The 19,149-nt window shown below is 41.5% G+C and overlaps 1 protein-coding gene across 4 annotated transcripts in view; it reads left to right on the top strand.

The window, feature by feature from the left end:
- The window catches only part of mib2 (MIB E3 ubiquitin protein ligase 2), a 241,273-nt gene that overhangs the window by 49,727 nt on the left and 172,397 nt on the right, over positions 1–19,149 (top strand). Inside the window, exon 1 of one of the 4 annotated variants that reach the window (XM_080214948.1) lies at positions 7,034–7,292. The exons of 2 other annotated variants lie outside the window; for them this stretch is intronic. The gene's annotated coding sequence lies outside the window, so the exon portion shown is untranslated. Of the gene's footprint in view, positions 1–7,033; positions 7,293–7,336; positions 7,465–19,149 lie in introns of those variants that run through there. One more of the 4 variants, XM_080214949.1, reaches the window with a different exon arrangement.

The following is a 19,149-nucleotide window of genomic DNA, read 5'->3' as shown; positions in this document are numbered from 1 at the left end:
GGATTTCATGGTCGAATTAATTTGAGATAACAGTTTATCATGAATGTGGCTGCTAACATTCAAATTTAAGTAAAAATGTACCCACTGTACAGGGGAAAAGGTATTCAGCTTCAGAAGGCAAGCAAATACTCAAAGGATTAGAATTGCCAGGATGTTTTGCATTCTGAATATTCAGATATAGAATCAGGGGTATAATAAACCTGCTCCTCAATTTTCCAGCCTTTTTTAGTTGCGTTTGGTGCTGCATCAGTCAAGTGGAAGTCAAAGTCATGGGATCATTGCCTTGTTTGGTATGCCACTGCGCTACGTTCTCTCTGTAGAGAGGATTGCTTTTTTTCTTGCTGCTGTTCAAGGTGATTATTTCTATTTGAGCTGCAGTTCATCTCTCCATTCCCCCTCAATAGAGTTCCTCAACCATCTCGGCATTAAGTAATGGATTAATTTTCAAGAATATATTACTGAGAGTTATCTCACCTAATTCACTGTTGGTTGAGATGAATTAATTCTTGCCAACTTCCCACTTAATCTTGAACCCAAAAAGTTGAGGGAAAGCCAAGAATGTAGAGATTTGCCCTTTTTATAAAATTACCGTTATAACTGATCTCCCCAACCTGTTAAATTTGTCATCCTCTCCAGCCATTTAAGTGCCACTTTAAATCTGAGACAGCAGGTCGATACTTGATAATCGGTTACAATGAAATCATGAAAGCAGCCAACAACCACTTGCTGTCCAGCTTCTCATCATTGTGAAGAGCTGTCCAGTTTTATTTTAGCTTGTCAACCCCATCAGAACTGATTCTGACTGGACAGTGACTGTGTGGGGAACTGCAGTATTAACCTGAATCTTGTAATGTAATGCACATCATGTAAAAATGAGAGATTGACAGAATATCAGTAATTTAAAAGTTTACAATATTTCAAAGATTTGTTACTGCGGATTATTTTAGACCTGATGTTTGAAATGATTTTATGGATGTTAGTCTGAGTTTCTCATAAATGTGAAGTGGAATCAACTTTTATTCCCTCTTTGTTCCTGATAAGTTCATCTTTTCTGCAAATGCTGACTCCTTACTGGAATATGTTTCAATGAGCATTAATAATATTTCTAATTCACCAATTATCACCTTGCGCAAGTACCAGTTTGTCTTCTTTGTAATCATAGGCAAGTGTTTGCAACTATGAGAAACAAAACATTGAATCCAGTCTCGTACTCACTACCAGGGCCACTGAATATGATCAGGGGTCAAAATCCAATTTTAGTTTCCCTGTTCATCTCACCCAAGACCATGGAGGCCATGGCCATCTCTGCCATTGCCCCAGTTAAACTGGAGTTTAAGTACGTGACTTTTTGTACTGAGTGGCCTACTGCTTTGAGAAAAGATCCCACAGACTTAATGTTGGTGAAATGATGGCAATATTTGACTTGTTTCCTTTTGGTAAAGAATGTTGTACACATTCTAATTATTTATGAGTGCATTCAAAACATGATTAGTTATTACTCTGTATCATTACTTCCTTCTGAGTATACAATACACTTGTTTTATTTGTATCCTTGTAATTTCAGTAAACAAACATTGTTTATTGTTAGCAGTGTAGTATTATTTAAGTCAAATCTGTTGCAGAAACATTATCTTGCATTTTTCCATAAAGTTAAGATTTCACAGGTGGTAGTTGTCAGATTGCCTGATTGTAATTGTTTCTGTAACATACTGCATGAATAAAGAGATAGCAAGGGAAACAAAATGTAATGTCTGGTACAAAATGTGAATGTATCAGTGGAAGAGCCACTGCACCATTACAGATTAGGAGAAAGATTGATTAACTTTTAATAAAACCAAACATTTAACATGAGGAGGAGGAGGAAGGGTGGGGGGTGGGGTGGTCCAAAGGCTCCACTGGCAAATATTTGTTTTTATAAAGCAGTACTTGACAAGGGATTGATTGCTAACTCCAATCACTTTTTTAAAGCAAGGTGAAATTGAATTGAATTTGATCAACAATGTTGCACTCAACTATCATTTTGTACTGAGTTGACTGGTGGAAGTTGCCACAGGCAAAACCATTGCTGCCCCTGGGCAAAGAGGCTAGAAAGAAACTGGGCAGTGTTGGTGTTCCTAACATGCATATGTTATGGCAGGTGAAGACGAGGTCAGACATGCTAGTCCTGCGCCTCCGCCGCCTCCCCCCTGCCTCCACCCACCCTGCTTCATGGTTTGATAGTCTATCCACATCCTAGGGAGGAGTCTGTGATCCCACGTTCCCAAGTGCTTACTGACAATAGTGATTTCGCAAACCTGAATCATAATATTGGAATTCCATGCTGAATCCCTGCTGTGAACGTAGGCTCATAAATTATAGATCGGTGAGAACTGAATGGGCCGAAGAGTATCTTCAGTGCTGTGAACCCTTCTTTATCAAGGCCCAGAACTTAATATTAATTATTGAGATGAGGCTAGCACAACAGCTGAGATCTGTGGCACTTCATGGTAGTAAGTATGTATCTTTAGTGGGGGAAAAAAAACTTTAGGCTCCTTCATTGTTTAATTCGCTTGAGTTTTGTGAAGAGATAAGCTGTTGATGTGGTGCACATGAACTTCTTTATCATCCTTCAACACTCCAATGAAAACAACCCTAAGTTTGTTCAATCTTTCCTCATAATCATTGTTTTATGAAGAGGAGGTAGTGTCTCACAAACTTGATTGAGTTCCCTGAGGAAGTGACAAGAAAGATTGGCCAAGGCAGTGGACATTGGATACATGGCAGGCTGATAGAGAAGGTGAAGTCATATGGGGTCCGAGCTGGTGAGATGGATGCAAAATTGGCTTGGGCATAGAAAGCAGGTAGTAGCAGTGGAAGGGTACTTTTCTAACTGGAGGTCTGTGACAAGTGGTGTTCCACAAGGATCATAAAATCCCTGATTTTTTTTTTGATGATCTATATTGTGGTTTGCAGGAGACAATTTCAAAGTTTGCAGATGGTCAGAAACGTTGTAAACTGAAGAGGACAGTGTAGAATTTCAAAAGGATGTGGACAAGTTGGTGAAGTGGACACATGATAGATAAAGTTCAGTGTGGAGAAGTGTGAGGTGATGCATTTTGGTTAGAAGAATGTAGCCAATACAAAATGGGGGGCGGGTGGGGGGGGTGTGCTGCTGGTGGTGCAGAGTGACCTGGCTGTTTGTGTGCAGAGATCATTGAAGGTGGCAGGACAGGTGGAGAGCAGTAACTAAAGGATAAAGTATGCTTGGCTTTATAATAGAGCATAGAATACAAGAGCAAGGTCATTATACTGAACTTGTACAAGACACTAGTTAGACTTCAGCTGGAATATTTGTACTGTTCTGGGCACCGCTATATAGGAAACATGTAAATGCATTGGAGAGTGCGTGAAAGAGGTTTACAAGAGATACTTGTCAAAGATGCTCAACATCAGGAGGGAGCTGAACAGAGTAGATCAGGAGAGACTGTTTCTACTCATAAAAGAATCAAGAATGAGAAGGCACAGAGTTAGTGATTTGCAAATGGAGCAAATGTGATGTGAGAAAAGACATTTTCATACATAACATAAGAAATAGGAGCAAGAGTAGGCCATCTGGCCCTTCGAGCCTGCCCTGCCATTCAATAAGATCATGGCTGATCTGTCGTGGCTCAGTTCCACATTCCCGCCCTCTCATCTATACAGTGAATCATTAGGGCCTGGAATGCGCTGCCTGGAAGTTTGGTGGAGGCAGGTTCAATAGAAGCATTCAAAAGGATGTTAGATGATTGTTTGTACTCAAATAATGTGTAGAGCAACAGGGAAAAGGCAGGGGAATGGCACTAAGTCATGATGTTTGTTTGGAGAGCTGGTGTGGACATGATGGGCTGAATGGTCCCCTGTGCCATAACGGTTCTGTGAATATTTTGAATGCTGTTTTAGGTTATCTGTTTGTATTTTTGGGCAGAATATATATTTTGTGGCACATACATTGCCAACGGATTGCTTTAATATCTGTAAGTGCCTCTCTTTGGTCTTTTTCTCCATTATTTATTTTGATTTACTCTGAAGAATTATTAAGATTTTCCTTGCGTGTCAAATTAGTAATGAGTACCAGACAACGTCCTGTTCCAGATCTGAAATCTGCCAGATGGCAGGTCCTGCAATGAATTTCTGTTTGGTCTGTGCTCCTGCCAATTACTATGCAGATATTATACTGGAGGAGTCTTTAGACCAACAAAGGTAGTGGCGTGGCCAGTTACGACATCTGTCTCTATTTCTCTCTTTATCTATCCTTTGCTCTCACTGTCTTGCTCACTGCCTCTCTCTATCGCTTACTCTCATGTTGAGGATGATTCTTTCTTGCAGTTGCTTGGGTGGGAATGGTTTGCAGGTGATTAATGAGCCACGTGTTAGTGTTACAGGCCCTGCCCTGGTGAGGGTGCCAGCCAGCCAGGCTCTGCCCCAGTAAGGGCACTGGTTGTTGGTTGGTAGAGGTGGTGGCAGATTCTTGACTTGAGCAGCTACCCTCTCTTTCCATCTCTTTCACCATTCTGTCTCAGTGGCTGCTCTTGTTGATTGGTAGATTCTGACAGTATTTCTGATGATGAGCACCAGTTTGGTTTTGGCCTCCTGCTTCTCAGAGCAAACCTTCATTCAGGCCTTGAGATTGTCTTTGAAATGTTCCCCTTGACCACTGTGAATGAGCTCGCAGGTGTAGCTCTGATAAAGCATCTGTTCGGGCAATCATGAGGTTGAGCAACATACCCTGTCCATCTTGGCTGATGTGTGGTTGTCATAGTCTCTGTATTTGGCGTGCGTGTGTTGTGGAGGACCCCCATGCTTGTTCTTTCATCCTCCCACTTGATTCACAAAGATGTTTCAGAGACAGGGATGATGATGCTGTTCTTAGGGGCCTTGACATGGAGTCTACCAATTCTCTACGCTTCAGCAACACATGGGAGCATGGGCAGAAACGCTGCCTGAGACACTTTGCGTTTAGAGTCAAGTCTGACTGATTTTACGATTCTCAAACTAGAGTATATTATTTGTCATAGACTGAGCTGGCACATTGGACTTGCTTTTTGGGCTATATAGCTTCCAGGAGATGGGAATTGAGAGATATTTTCCAACACTGATATATTTGGTTTGTGTTGGGAAAAAAAAGCTTTGGTCTTCCTGATGTTCAAGGCAAGTCCCATGTTCTGTCCTCCAGTGTTTAATTGTCCACCACCATTCACACCTGGATGTGGCAGGATTACAGAGCTTAGATCTGATCTGTTGGTTGTAGGTCTGTCTGTTGCATGCTGCTTCTGCTGTGTGGCAGTCAAGTAGTATTGTAGCTTCACCAGGTTGACACCTAATTTTTAGGTGTACCTGGTGCTGCTCCTGGGGTGCGCGCTCGCATCTTTATTGAACCGGGGTTGATCCCCTGCTTGGGGGTAATGGTGGATTGGGGGATATGCTGGGCCATGGGGTTACAGATTGTGCTGGAGTACAATTCTGCTGATGCTGATGGCCCACGGTGCTTCATGGATGAGTTGTTGGATTTGAATTGAAATCTTATATTAAGCACAGTGATAGTGATACACAACACAATGGAGGGTTTCCTTAACGTTAAGATGGGACTTCATCTCCACAAGCATTGGTCACTCCTACCAGGAATGTCATGGACAGATGCATCTGCGACAGCTGTGTTAATGAGGATGAGGTCAAGTTAGCTTTTTCCTTTTGGTTCCCTCAACACCTGCTGCAGACCTAGCTTAGCAGCTACTACTTTCTGGATCTATCCAGCCTTTGCCACCCTCGGTGCTTTTTCAAGTGGTGTTCAACATGGAGGATTACTGATCAGCTGAGTGGGGGATGAGCTGGGCATGGAGGGGGTGGGGGGAAGAGTTGCTGGGAAAGAAGGTGATAAGCAGCAGGTTTCCTTGCCCATGTTTGACCTGATGCCACGAGACTCCATGCGGTCCAGAGTTGATGTTGCAGATTCCCAGGTTATTTCCCTCCCAACTGTGTACCCACTGTGCTGGCACTGGTGATGGGTCTGTGCTGTTGGTGGGGCTGTTTGGGACATCGAGTAACTTAAATTCTGTGTCTCTGTTGAGAGTGATCAAAACCAACTCACTTGGTTCAGCCCTCACTCCGGGGTAAGAAAGCTCTGGGTTTGAGCCTCTTGTGGCGATGCCGGCTTTGGACTGGGGTAAACACAGCAAGAAGTCTCACGACACACGACAACAGAGTCGCTGAGCAGAGACTGATGGCCAAGTTCTGCACACGTGAGGACGGCCTCAACTGGGATCTTGGGTTCATGTCACGCTATCTGTAACCCCCATGACTTGCCTGGGCTTGGAAAATTTCACTAACTGTCCTGACTGGAGACAATACACATCTCTTTAACCTGTGCTTAACCCTCTCTCCACTCACATTGTCTGTACCTTTAAGATTTGATTACCTGTAAAGACTCGCATTCCAACCATTATTTTGTAAATTGAGTTTGTGTCTTTATATGCCGTTTGTGAACAGAGTTCCAAAAGCTAGTGGGTTGTGCTACCAAATAAACCTGTTGGACTTTAACCTGGCGTTGTGAGACTTCTTAAGGTGTTTGAGCCTCTTGCCAGCTTTCGGACTATGAATTGCAATTGAACGCTGAACTGTCAGAAACACCACCCTTCTGGGGAGCGACCAATCTCCTGTCAGCATGTTTAAGTTGCAGAGGGAGGATGGTGAGTCAGAAGCAGAGCTTGTATGAACTGAAAAGCTTTCTTCATCTAAGCTGGTCTTGTGGTTTTATCCACTTCTTGACTTGAATTAAAACTGTTTTGTTAAATTTGGCTGTTTTGAAATGTTAAAATGCTGGGTTGATTTCACTGCTCCTTAATTATTTGAGCCATGGTTTGACACGTGAAATGTTCCAAATTAGGCTCCTCGATGGTACTCTGTGCACGTCCTGTCTTACTTGACGTGCTTGATTTACATTTGTTAGGTTTGTCCTGATGCCCTGCACAGCAGGGGGAGGCAGTCTGCTTCGTTTCCAAGTCTCCAGGGTTTGAGAATGAGAGAGCCTGTGCATTACTACAACATGCAGAGCGTTGTCTACCTCTTCACCTCTCCATTTGAACATTTATTGTCTGCATTCGGAAGCTGAGACTGGAATGGCCTTTTGTGCGTCGTTCGTGAACTGCCGATTAAGTAATTGGATCAGCGGTGGACCTTCTGCCTGGTCTTATTGAACAGATTACCTTGGTTATTTGCCTCTGAACTCAGACTGAACTGTCACTTTGAGAAATGCATTGTGCAGCTCCCTGGCATGGCAGGTGGGGATTGAAATCTCTCTTTGCTATTTAGACCCTACCCTGTGCAGATTACTTCCTTGCTGTGCATTGAAAGCAAGGTTTGGATTTACTAGCTGAGAAGGTTTATCTCCCTGGAATTATGGCTGTTTATGATTTGCTGCACTTTTCAGCTTGGCTAGGATTCTTAGCAGAGGTAATGGAATGTAATCTGCTGAATTTTAGTTTGTGCTTAATGTGTGTTGTTAAAATGAAATTGGCCACATTGATCTAGTGGCAGCTTAACCCTGTGAAGTTGTATGTTTCTGCAGTATTTTGTAATAATGATGGTTTACAGGCTGAGCAATTTCAGTTTTGATCTGGTATAAGATATAATTCTGCAGTGTATTATACTGCAATAATTATGTTTTGATATGTACTGTTACAAAACATAAGCACTGGGTGTCTCATTGTCTTTGATTCCGCTGATGTTGAGATGACTAAGAACCATTGCTTTATATGGTGCAAGGTTAACTTCTTAAACAAATTACAGTGAACACATGAAAAAGAAGCATCGATGGAAAACATGACAGTACAAGTACACTGCTTCATTGTTTTTAACTAAACCAAACTCATGCTTACAAAATAAAGGTCCTGCTTTTGACTACACGTCCCACACTAGGACTGCTGCTTTAAGCCTGTATGCATGTGCAGCTGCTGTAATGGAAACAACTCTTCATTCTGGATTAGATTTCTCTGTTGTGAAAATTGACGCTCTTGCTAGGTTACTTAACGATCAAATGATTCTTTTTCTTCATGCTTAGGCTAGTACAGGTTCTGTGTCTCTATAATCAGATTTTTTTTTTCATTTCTGGGGTGTTTAGTAAATACAGCTTTATGAAAGTTCAGATTCAAAAATACAAACTGCAGTTGTATTTTAGACAGTGTGTGTGTTAGGCTAATTTCCGACAAGATGATGATTCATTACTGTGTTTGCCTAAGACAGCACAGCTTCCTGATGCTCATGAATAGGGCAAATCAGCAGTTGTGACCTCTGTCAGTGTTCAGGAAGCTGTGTGATGGGAGGTCCAGCTGGCTTGTAGTGAAGGTTTGCATTACTGGGCAATGTCCGTGTGGCTTATTCGCCTGCACTAAAAGCTGTACAAAATAATTCCAGCATTTTATTAAAGTTGTATTTAATTGGGTTTCTGGAATAAAAAAGGTAAAAGTACCTTAGCATCTTGCCAGGTAATTGTGGGGTTTCTAAGCCTTGCCTCAGGAAATAACCTGTTACACGTGGATTGTGTGTGTTCGTTTTTAATGATTAGTACTCCTTGTCCCTGTGAATAAAGAGGAGCTAAAGATAATTATAAATTACTATTTTCTTGTGTTTATCCTTAAAATTCTTTTACTTTGGTTCTCTGTTGGATATTGAGATGATGCAGATGTTAACATTAACTGTTAAGTGTTTGTGTTTTACCTTCGAGTTTATTCGGCATCCAACTCAGCAAAAATTCAAATTCCATAATTTCCCCACAGCAACTGTATCAGCTGTGTCCATTTATTTTTATCACATATTAGTATACAGTGAAAGTATTATTTCTTGCGTGCTATACAGACAAAACACACCGTTCGTAGAGAATAAAGGAGGGAGTGCAGTATGTAGCGTTAGAGTCATAGCTAGGGTGTAGAGAAAGACTAACTTCATGCAAGGTAGGTCCATTCAAAAGCCTGATGGCAGCAGGGAAGAAGCTGTTCTTGTGTCGGTTGGTTCGTGACCTCAGACTTTTGTATCCTTTTCCTGACAAAAGAAGGTGGAAGAGAGAATGTCCTGGGTACGTGGGATCCTTGATTTTGCTGGCTGCTTTTCCGAGGCAACGGGAAGTGTAGGTGGAGTCAATGGCTGGGAGGCTGTTTTGCGTGATAGATTGGGCTACGATCAAGACCTTTTGTAGTTTTGGACAGAGCAGGAGTCATACCAAGCTGTATACCCTTGTACTCTTTTGGAGGTAAAGATAGGTTATAACCATTACCTGTCTTTGATAAGCTTAATGTAATTGTCAAAGCATCAACTTGATACATTGACAGCGGAATGAAGCTTGCTCTATGCTGCTCCTCACTAAGCAATCTGTGAGAAGAACTAAAGTGCCAGCCAACACCAAGGCTGGTGAAGTGTCAGTGATGGGTGTATGTATTAGTACAGACTACTGGATTACTACAAATTTGCGTAAGCTTCTGTTGTGGCTGATCAACACTTGTATGGGTGATGGTAGTTGCTTTTACTTCAGATACAGTGCTGCCTGTACCATGCTGGCAAATTCTGGCTTTACCATTTTCTACTGTTGTCTTTGGACATTAAAAAAAAGTGGAAACCAAATTGTGAGGAAATGGACATGCTCCAGCATTCAAGGGCTGAATTTTAATGTGTGTCTGTGTGTCTGTGTCACTGAGGCAACACAACCTTTGTGCCTCCCATGTGTAACTTGGAAATGAGGCTATTTCCATCAGGCTGGCAGTCTCTGCTCTAAGCTCAGCAAAAAGTCTGACAACACCAGGTTTTAGTCCAACCTATTTATTTGATAATATACTCACAAGCTTTCGAGGGGACTGCCTCTTCGTCAGGTGAAGAGGCAGTCCCCTCGAAAGCTTGTGAGTATATTATCAAATAAATAGGTTGGGCTAAAACCTGGTGTTGTCAGACTTTTTACTGTGTTTACACCAGTCCAACGCCGGCATACCCACATCTAAGCTCAGCCTCAGGAAACCTGACAGCTGAAGAAGGTTAAAAGCCGCTCCAGGGAGTGTGTCCACAAAGCATTGCGTGTAGATTGGGGGGAATGGGAGTGCTTATCTCCAGCCTCTCCATTTCCTCCAACCACAGCAGACCATCCCCCAGCTTCATAGAGACCCTGGGGTTATGAATCTATTCTGCCTGACTTGCCGTCTGCGTCAGAGTGCTGAGTGCCTGACTGAAAGGCAGCCTTGTTGATCGGATTGACTTTTGGTTGGGGAATCTGTAAAGGACAAAAGAGGCACGCATGCAGAAAAACCCCAGACATCATCTAGGCTTCCCGTCTGAAGCTGTGCTTCCCCAGCCCTCACTTCTGTCCCTGCCCCCCAATAATGACGAGGCAGTAGGGTCAACGTGTGTGTGATGTTAAACTCCTTTTTTTTTCTCAAATGAGGGAAACAAAAGAGAATCCTGAAAGTTGCACTGACATTCAGACCAAATGTTGTGAATCCAGAAATACAAATGAGAAAAGCTAGGAAACAAAAGAGATAAAAAGATTGGAGAGAAAGGAGATCAGACAAAAGCTACTGCGCTAGAGCTAACAAAAACAGAGGAAGGAGAAATAGGAAGAGAGATATCAAAATAAAAATACAAGACAAAAGCTGAGACATTGGCTGCGATTTTCCAACCGTGCCTGACTTGGACTGCGCCAATTCAGGGAAAATTGTGTGTGGGCCTAAAGGCGAGTTTTGCCAGCTGGCCCCAAATTTCAATCATCCCAGTCTGTTTCTGTTGGTGCAGACTGGATCATGAAGGTGGAGTGGGCATGTCAGGGGGCATGAAGGGGGGACCCATTGGGAGGACCCAAAGCCAGCTAAAAGATCAGGGAGCCCTTTGAAAACAGTACCTGAGTGCTTTGTGGCTGGGCTCACCCGCATGTGTAAGCCCTACCCCTCCCAGAACTGACATGAAACTCACCACCCTCCCAAAAAATAATCAAGTGTTGGACATTTGTGATCTGATTCATGCTGGATGGACTGGCGTTAATCGCACCGGTCTTGTCCGAAAAGACATTTGGACGTTTTTTGGGAGAATTCTGCCTGGAGTCTGTTAAAAAATACAACGTGAGAAAGGGTCACCCTCCTAACCAAGCGAATAACCTTTGAAGTTTGGGAGGACAGGTCTTTTTACATCAACACACACTGCACTGCCCTCTCACCAGCAATCATCAATGGTAGCTGAGAATGTGGCCAGTTAATTTTGATTGTTTGGTTACTGGAGATTGCTTTAATTTTTAAAGCTTGCTGATTGTGATGGGCTCTGCAGTCACTGTGACAGCTGACTTCCTCAGTGTTAGATTGCTGGTAACTCCTGATTGGTTTAAAACTTTTCTTCCTAAACACAACACCGTGTTTATCTAAAGATAGCCAAATAAATCCAGCCTGTCGGAGGAGAAAGTGAGAGAGTCAAATTGATTGAAAGTATATCTTTATCTCCTACACAAATCTATTTCTAATGTTGAATAGTGCCTCCTGTCTTTTAAAATAATTTTTAATCTCTTGTGACACCCAGCAGTCTGTAAGAAGTCACTGTTCATGATTGTGGCCCTAGATCAGCATTAATGATATTGGTGACACAGTGGTTAGCACTGCTGCCTTGCAGCATCAGGGGCCACGGGTTCAATACCTGGCTTGGGTCACTGTCAGTGTGGAGTCTGCACAATCTCCCCATGTCTGTGTGGGTTTCCTCCAGGTGCTCCAGTGCCCTCCCACAGTCTGAAAAACATGTTGTTTAGGTGCATTGACTGTGCTAAATTCTCCGTCTGTACTTGAACAGGTGCTGGAGTGTGGTGACTAGGGGATGTTTGCTGTAACTTCATTGCAATGTTAATTTAAGTCTCTTAAACTTAAAATTTTATCCCTGAGTTTAGTGATGGTACATTTGGAGGTTTTAATTGGCTTCTGGTGTGAAGAATGAAGGTGGAAAAATATTGTTGCAAGAGTGAGTTAGAATGGGAGACAGTGTGGTAGGCTCAGAGGAGAAGCCAGCATGTAGGACTGTGTATTTCGGAAAAGCCATATCAGTGTAAATGTTCCCATTTCCATCTACCCTTGGACTCTGATCGTGAATGCCAAAGAGCAAAGAAGATTACAACACAGGAAAAGGCTCTTTGGCCCTCCAAGCCTCCACCAACCACACTGCCCGACCTAACTAAAACCCTATACCCTTCCGGGGGCCATATCCCTCTATTCCCATCCTATTCATGTATTTATCAAGATGCCCCTTAAAAGTCACTCTGTATTCGTTTCCATTGTCTCTCCTGGCAGCGAGTACCAGGCACCCACCACCCTCTGTGTACAGCTCCTTTAAATCTTGCCCTCGCACCTTAAACCTGTGCCCCCTAGTAATTGACTCTTCCACCCTGGGAAAAAGCTTCTGACTATGCAATTTGGGTACGGTAATAAATATTATGATGCTATGGACGTAAACTCATGGGCACTGCCCAATTAATTTTGTGACAGATTTTCACAGATGATAGGAAGAAGAGGCTTTAATTCCACAAGTGTTAACTAGATGTCCCTGAGATGAAAGGAAAAGTGAAACTATCTTGTCAACTAGCTCCCCCTCCCTCAGCTGCCGAAATGCCCCTCACTTAATTTATTAATGCATTATGTTATTTTGGAACATGAATTAAAATTCCTGGTCCTTATTGTTTACTCCAGGTTTGCGATGGTGGGGGGAAAAAAGTAATTCTGGGGTTTCTACAGTAAACATTTCATTTGGCCTGGGTTTTGCCTGTTCCAATTCTTAATGACCAAAGAGGCTGCACTCCGCTCAGGAGACACTCGGGAGGGAGACATCAGTAACTTTGCAGCAGTGTCTGACCCCTCATTAACTACAATTCTTGTCCATCATGCTGCAATAAGACAATAGGACATTGGAGCAGAATTAGGCCATTCATCCTATCGAGTCTGCTCAACCATTCAATCATGATTGATATTCTTCTCATCTCCATTCTCCAGCCTTTTCCCCATGACTCCTGATCCCCCTTATCAACCAAGAACTTATCTACCTCCGTCTTAAAGACACTTAATGACCCGGCCTCCACACCGTTCTGCGGCAAAGATTTCCACAGATTCACCATTTTCTGGCTGAAGAAATTCCTCCTCATCTGTGTTTTAAAGGATTGTCCCTTTAGCCTAAGGTCTGGTTCTAGTTTTTCCTATTAGTGGAAAGATTCTCTCCATGTGCACTTGATCCAGGCCTTGCAGTATCCTGTAAGTTTCAATAAGATTTCCCCCCACATCCTTCTAAACACCAAGTACAGAGCCAGAGTCCTCAATTGTTCCTCTTGTGACAAGCTCTTCATTCCAGGGACCATTCTTGTGAACCACCTCTGGACCCTTTCCAAGGCCAGCACGCCCTTAGATATGGGGCTCAAAACTGCTCTCACCACTCCAAATGGGGTCTGACCTGACCCTTATACAGCCTCAGAAGTACATTCCTGTTCTTGTATTCTAGCCCTCTGGACATGAATCCTAACATTGCATTTGCCTTCCTAGCTGCTGATTGAACCTGCACGTTAACCTTTGGAGAATCTTGAACAATGAACTCCCAGACCCTTTGTGTTTCTGATTTCCTAAACATTTTTCCATTTAGAAAATAGTCTCTGCATTCATTCCTCCTTCCAAAGTGCATAACTTCACACTTTTTCATGTTGTATCCCATCTACCATTTCTTTGCCCATTCTCCTAGCCTGTTCAAGTCCTTCTGCAGCTCCTCCTACTTCCTCTGTCCCTCTACATATCTTTGTATCATCTGTAAACTTAACAACAGAGCCTTTAGTTTCTTCTTCCACATCGTTAATGTGTATTGTGAAAAGCTGTGGTCCCAGCACTGACTCCTGAGGCACATCACTAGTCACCAGCAATGCTGCACCTTGTTGTATTTGTAGATACAGCTCTTATTAGGAGGGAGAGTATTTGTGTAAGGGGGAAATATTGATATCTATGCCTTTTTTTTTGCTCCCAGCCACCATGTTAGCCCACGCTTCTTATAAACCAGCTTGCAAATGATTCTGGAATCATGGAAATATCAAATATTAATCTTGCTATTCTTAAATTCTCATGCAAATATATTTGCATATAGCCCAATGATGCGTTGTGAACTTCGTAATTAGAACATAAATGCAACCTCCAACCATCCTTAATTTCAAAGGAATGCACTTTATTTAAAAGCAGATCAAGCTGGGTACAGATGCAGTGGAACCTTCTAATGCTGTAAATCTGAAATAGAAACGCCAAGTGCTGGAGCCAATCGGCTTCTGAAAAAGAGAGGTCAGTGTTTTGCCTCTGGCCCGTCACTGAACTGATGCAGTCTGATTCACTGTATTTGCAGCATTTTGTCTTTAGTATGAAATAATCTGGACTCTCAGTATGATTCAGAGTTTGCAGATGTCATATTAGGTCCATGGAATGTGTCCGTCATACTCAGCGAGGCCAACCAGGAAGCTGGGAGGCTGAGTGAGCTCGGTCACACAATATGACAGTAATGAGTAGCGTGATGCTATTGCCGAGGTCGATTGAATTTGAAGACTGTGAAAGCAGATCACGGATTTTAAACAGTATTTGGCGGCTGGTTTGCCTTCATCCTACATTTTTGAAATTAACATGATGAAAGATTTTCAAAAAATGACTTTTTTGATCTTTTGAAAACATCAACTTGGAGGGAAATATCAATGATATTTCAACTGCGACATAATCCAGGCTAACAATCTGTTGTAGTACTGTTTGAGTGCTGTGTTGTGGGAGGTGTCCTCTTTTCAATGGTATTTTAAAAGGAGGTCTGTTTATCACAGTGGCTCAGTGTTTATGATCCTGTCGCCATTTGATGAAAGGGGTGCAGCATTCTTCCAAACCAGCAACATTAAAAAAAATGCTGCTTCCTTCTCGTGGGATAAGCTAATCCTCAATTTATTTTTCAACAATATACTTTATTCATAAAATTTGTAAAAGCCCTTTGCATGACCGTTCAAATTTGACATTTCACAAAGTACAGTTCAACTTTCTTTCGTCAGAACATGTGGCACTCTTTTAAATGTAGTGAGGCACTTCACTTGCAATTAAACATGCAATCTGAAAGGTTTGACATGAATTCCAGCTCCTCTGTGTATAATAGTGAAGGGCTTTAAACTCTGGCCTACCCTCTTGAGCTTTTCCACTGGCTGCCTGTGTTTTAATGCATCCCTGAGCACTTAGCCCCTTGCACCTTGGAGTATGCCGGCCTGCAAGTAGGCCTCAAAATGCCTATACAAATTGACCACGGCTAGCAAATGCCAAAAATGTAGTCATCCGTGCTTTGAGACTTTGAGACGAGACTTTTCATAGATGCAAATATTTTCTTTAAAGAATCAAGTTTTATCTTGCAGCCAGATTGGGAATGTATGTCAAATACCTACCAATTGACATTCTCTTTCCATTGCTTACTGCAAACTTCATTATAGATTTAAAAATGTGCCTGTTCTTCCCTTCCCCCCAGTTTGTAAGGATATGCTAATTTGCATATTGTTAGTGCAGTCTGTTGACTGACTTGTACATTTTGTTATTGGCTCACGATATCTTGCAAATTCCTGCTAAATGTCTCAATGTCTTGTAACATTAAAGGCACTGTATAAGTGCAAGTTGTTTTTATTGTTAAGGCTGTATCTGGAAATGTAGTGAGGAATGATTCTTCAATATCAAAGAGAAACTAAAAGGCATTCTAATGTACACGATGTGTGCACTGTGGTCTGCCTCTGTGTACTGATGCTATGTTGTAATAAATCCCATTGCATTTATTTATATAATGAGCTGGAATACAATAAGCATCTTAAGTTATTTTTATTGACTGTTAGGCATAAGATATACACAAGTTATCAAGCAACATCAGGACATTGTTCCACGCTGAAGAACAACTGAATGGAGAATTTGCATCAGCCTGATTTTGCAGACTCTTAACAGACTTGCAAAGAGAATATTAATATTGGCAATTTCATAGGCATAAAATTATTTTCTTAAACAGAATTTTTATTAGCCTCTAGTATACTACTTGCAGGTCTTGCATACAGTGCATGATTGTGTCCTCTTGAACTATGAAGAACTATAATTCTTCTCATGATTCTAAGTAGCATAGCTTGCGTCTTTTCTCATTATGTCTCATTCCTTTGCTGTCCCTGGCTGGCAAACTTTATATGAATTTCAAATGACAACCAAGTGTAAGAGCTTTCAAAGTAACAATAATTGGAAATATTTCTGCTGTCAGCTCCTTTTTGATGATGTACAGAAAGGCAGGGACTGTTCAGTTTACTTTTGGTAACATTCCAGTCCAAAATGTTTTAGGCTTTGCTGCATTAATTCAGAAATGGGAAAAATCAGGAAAGGAAAGCTTTTTGCAGTCTATCATTCTTCATGGCTGAGACCTTTGTATTGGAGAATATTTTCATTAAAAACCTTTTAAGCTGTATTAGGAAATTAAATCCTGATTCTGAAAAATGGAATTTTAAGTCCTTCACTCACCTTTTTAAATGTTGTTTGATGTCTCCATCAAGTCACTCAAAAGCTTTACTTCACTTATTAAAACAGCGTATGACACGGCTTCAAGTATGGTATGCGCACTGTGCTGAAGATATAGCTGCAATCCTATTACTTTGAGAGCCCAACACTAGGCAAGAGATTGATTTGTCACAGTTATAATTTAACTTTTGATTATTCTGGAAAAGATTTGATGGAATAAGATAGAGCGAAAGGGAAAATAATTTTAAGCATTAGGCAATGCTTTGAGTTCACGTTTCATTGGATAAACATATGGATGATATTGGAATAATGTGGGTTAGTCGGGCTTTAGATTGGTTTCACAGGTTGGTGCAACATTGAGGGCTGAAGGGCCTTACTGCGCTGTAATGTTCTATGTTCATTAGCATTGGTCACCTTGAAAGCAGTATTGATAGCTCTCTTCCTGAGGCTGAGTGTGCTTGATATATGGTGGCTCTTGTACCGATCTACAGCCTTAATGGGAATACTGTATACAATAGTGGTATTGGTGTACAGTGGTCGTACCTTCATATTGTCTACAAACATTGAAGAAAGTGGCTCACCACAACTTTCTCGACAGAGTTAGGGATTGATAATGATTGGCCTCATCAGGGCCATCAGCATTTTGTGCCTCCGTTTTTTAAAAAAAACCCATATGATTGTATTGTTGCATTCTAATTTGAGGCATTTTTGCAGTTATTTCATCAACTCCATTTTAATCACTGTATCTGAATTTAGAAAATCACCATTAATATAAAAGTAATGAACGTGTATTTAAAAGTAGCCTTTTAGTTAGTGTAATGTCGTCACACATAGGAGTCACTTTGTGCACGATAGGTTTCCACGATTACCTATTACCCTAAATGACTAGTTAATCTCTGTTAGTTGAGGGAGAGTTGTTGACTAGGACTTTGGGGAAATCACCTACTCTCTAAATAGTGCAAAAGTGTCCATGACGTTGCTTTGAGTGAGTAGATAAAGCCTTGGTTTAATACGCTATTCAAAAGGCAGCACCTCTGACAGTGTAGGACTCCCATGGTGCTGATTTGTTCTCATAAAATTGATTAACATAATCATTATCAATATAGTATAAATGAGTTTGCCTTCTTGCCATTTACTGTACATCAGCTGTGGCCCAGTTGGTTGCACACTCGCCTCTGAATCTCACATCTGGATTCAAGTCCTGCTCCAGGGCTTCAGCATATCAGTCAAGGCTGACACTCCAGTTCAGTGTCGAGGGAGTGCTGCATTGTCAGAGATGCCATGTTTTGGATGAGACATCAAACTGAAGCCCTCTCTGCCTGCTTGAGTGAATGTAAAAGATCCCACTGCGTTATTTCGAAGAAGAGATTTGGAGTTATCCCTAGCATCCTGGGCGCACATTTATCTCTGAACATCATACAATACATCATCTAGTTATTAACACCTTACTGTAAGTGGGATCTTGCTTTGCCCAAATTGGCAGTTGTGTTTCCTACACTGCAACAAAGTCTACACTTCAAAAAAAGACTTCACTGGCTGCACAGTGCTTTGGTTTGTCTGTGTGTATGTGTGCAGAGTTCTGCTCACTCTTTCTTTTGGAATTCTAACATCTCATTCCTGAGGGATTTTTAATGAACGAACTTGTCCTGTCTTTTATTAGTGAAACCCTGCACTCTTGCATTTACTTGTTAAAACTTGATTTTTGCTTCCTGGTCTTGCTGGGGTGTCCTTTAGGAAATGCGACTCAATGAAAAATTTAGTTGGATAATTCAAAATCTATTAAATAGTTGTTCATCAGTCATCACTTCATTAAATATTCACCTTTGTGGTTGTGCTGAATCTCTGACGTTAATGTGTAGTGGAGAAACAGGGCATTAATCATGTGGTCATTCCTGTTTAAATCCATGAACCAGTGTAGCAATAGGGGTGAAGGTGACATTGTGCAAATATTTCTCAGGACATTATCATTTAATTTGCTTGAATAAACAATAAGGTGATGGTCTTCTCAATGACAGGCAGCCAGTTTCTCCCTCCTTTTTACAGTCTTTATTGAAAAGACCACCTAACTTTTATTCCATTTAAAATAAGTCATAAAACAAATTTCAGACCTTTGGCTAACCCTCTGAGGCTACCAAAATTGCAGCAGTTAATGTACCGTTGTTTCCTGCCGGGTACAGTACAGCTTCTGTTTACTCTTTGTTTCATGTGGCATATGCTGCAAACACAGGAGTAAGATAGAAGGTAAGCTGATAAAATCTAAAATGCTAAAACAAAAAAAAAGTTCACTAAGGGGATGGTGGGCAGAAGTAAAAAGTGTGGAAAAGGCAACACCAAATGGGAAGCAGAAAATCAAATAATTATAGACAGCGTTGAACTACCAGAGTAGTAATTTAAATTTGTGATGAATATAATTATCAGAACTTTGGCAAAATGTGGACATATTGGGCTTGTTTTTTTCCTAGTTGATGAGCTGAGTCCAGCTGGTGTATAATGTGAGAGTGGGTTGGGAATTTAGACAGGAACTCCTTTCACATAATCACTGCTGAATGTGATTATCTATTGGGATTATTGGTGAGTGCTGCAGTGGTCTCTCCTGAATTAAGACAGAGCTTCATTAAGA

This window comes from Carcharhinus amblyrhynchos, chromosome 30, assembly GCF_965287045.1.
Source record: "Carcharhinus amblyrhynchos chromosome 30, sCarAmb.v2.hapA, whole genome shotgun sequence".
Taxonomy (NCBI): domain Eukaryota; kingdom Metazoa; phylum Chordata; class Chondrichthyes; order Carcharhiniformes; family Carcharhinidae; genus Carcharhinus; species Carcharhinus amblyrhynchos.
Note: the sequence above shows the minus strand (reverse complement) of the source record. Positions and strands in the feature narration are given on the sequence as shown.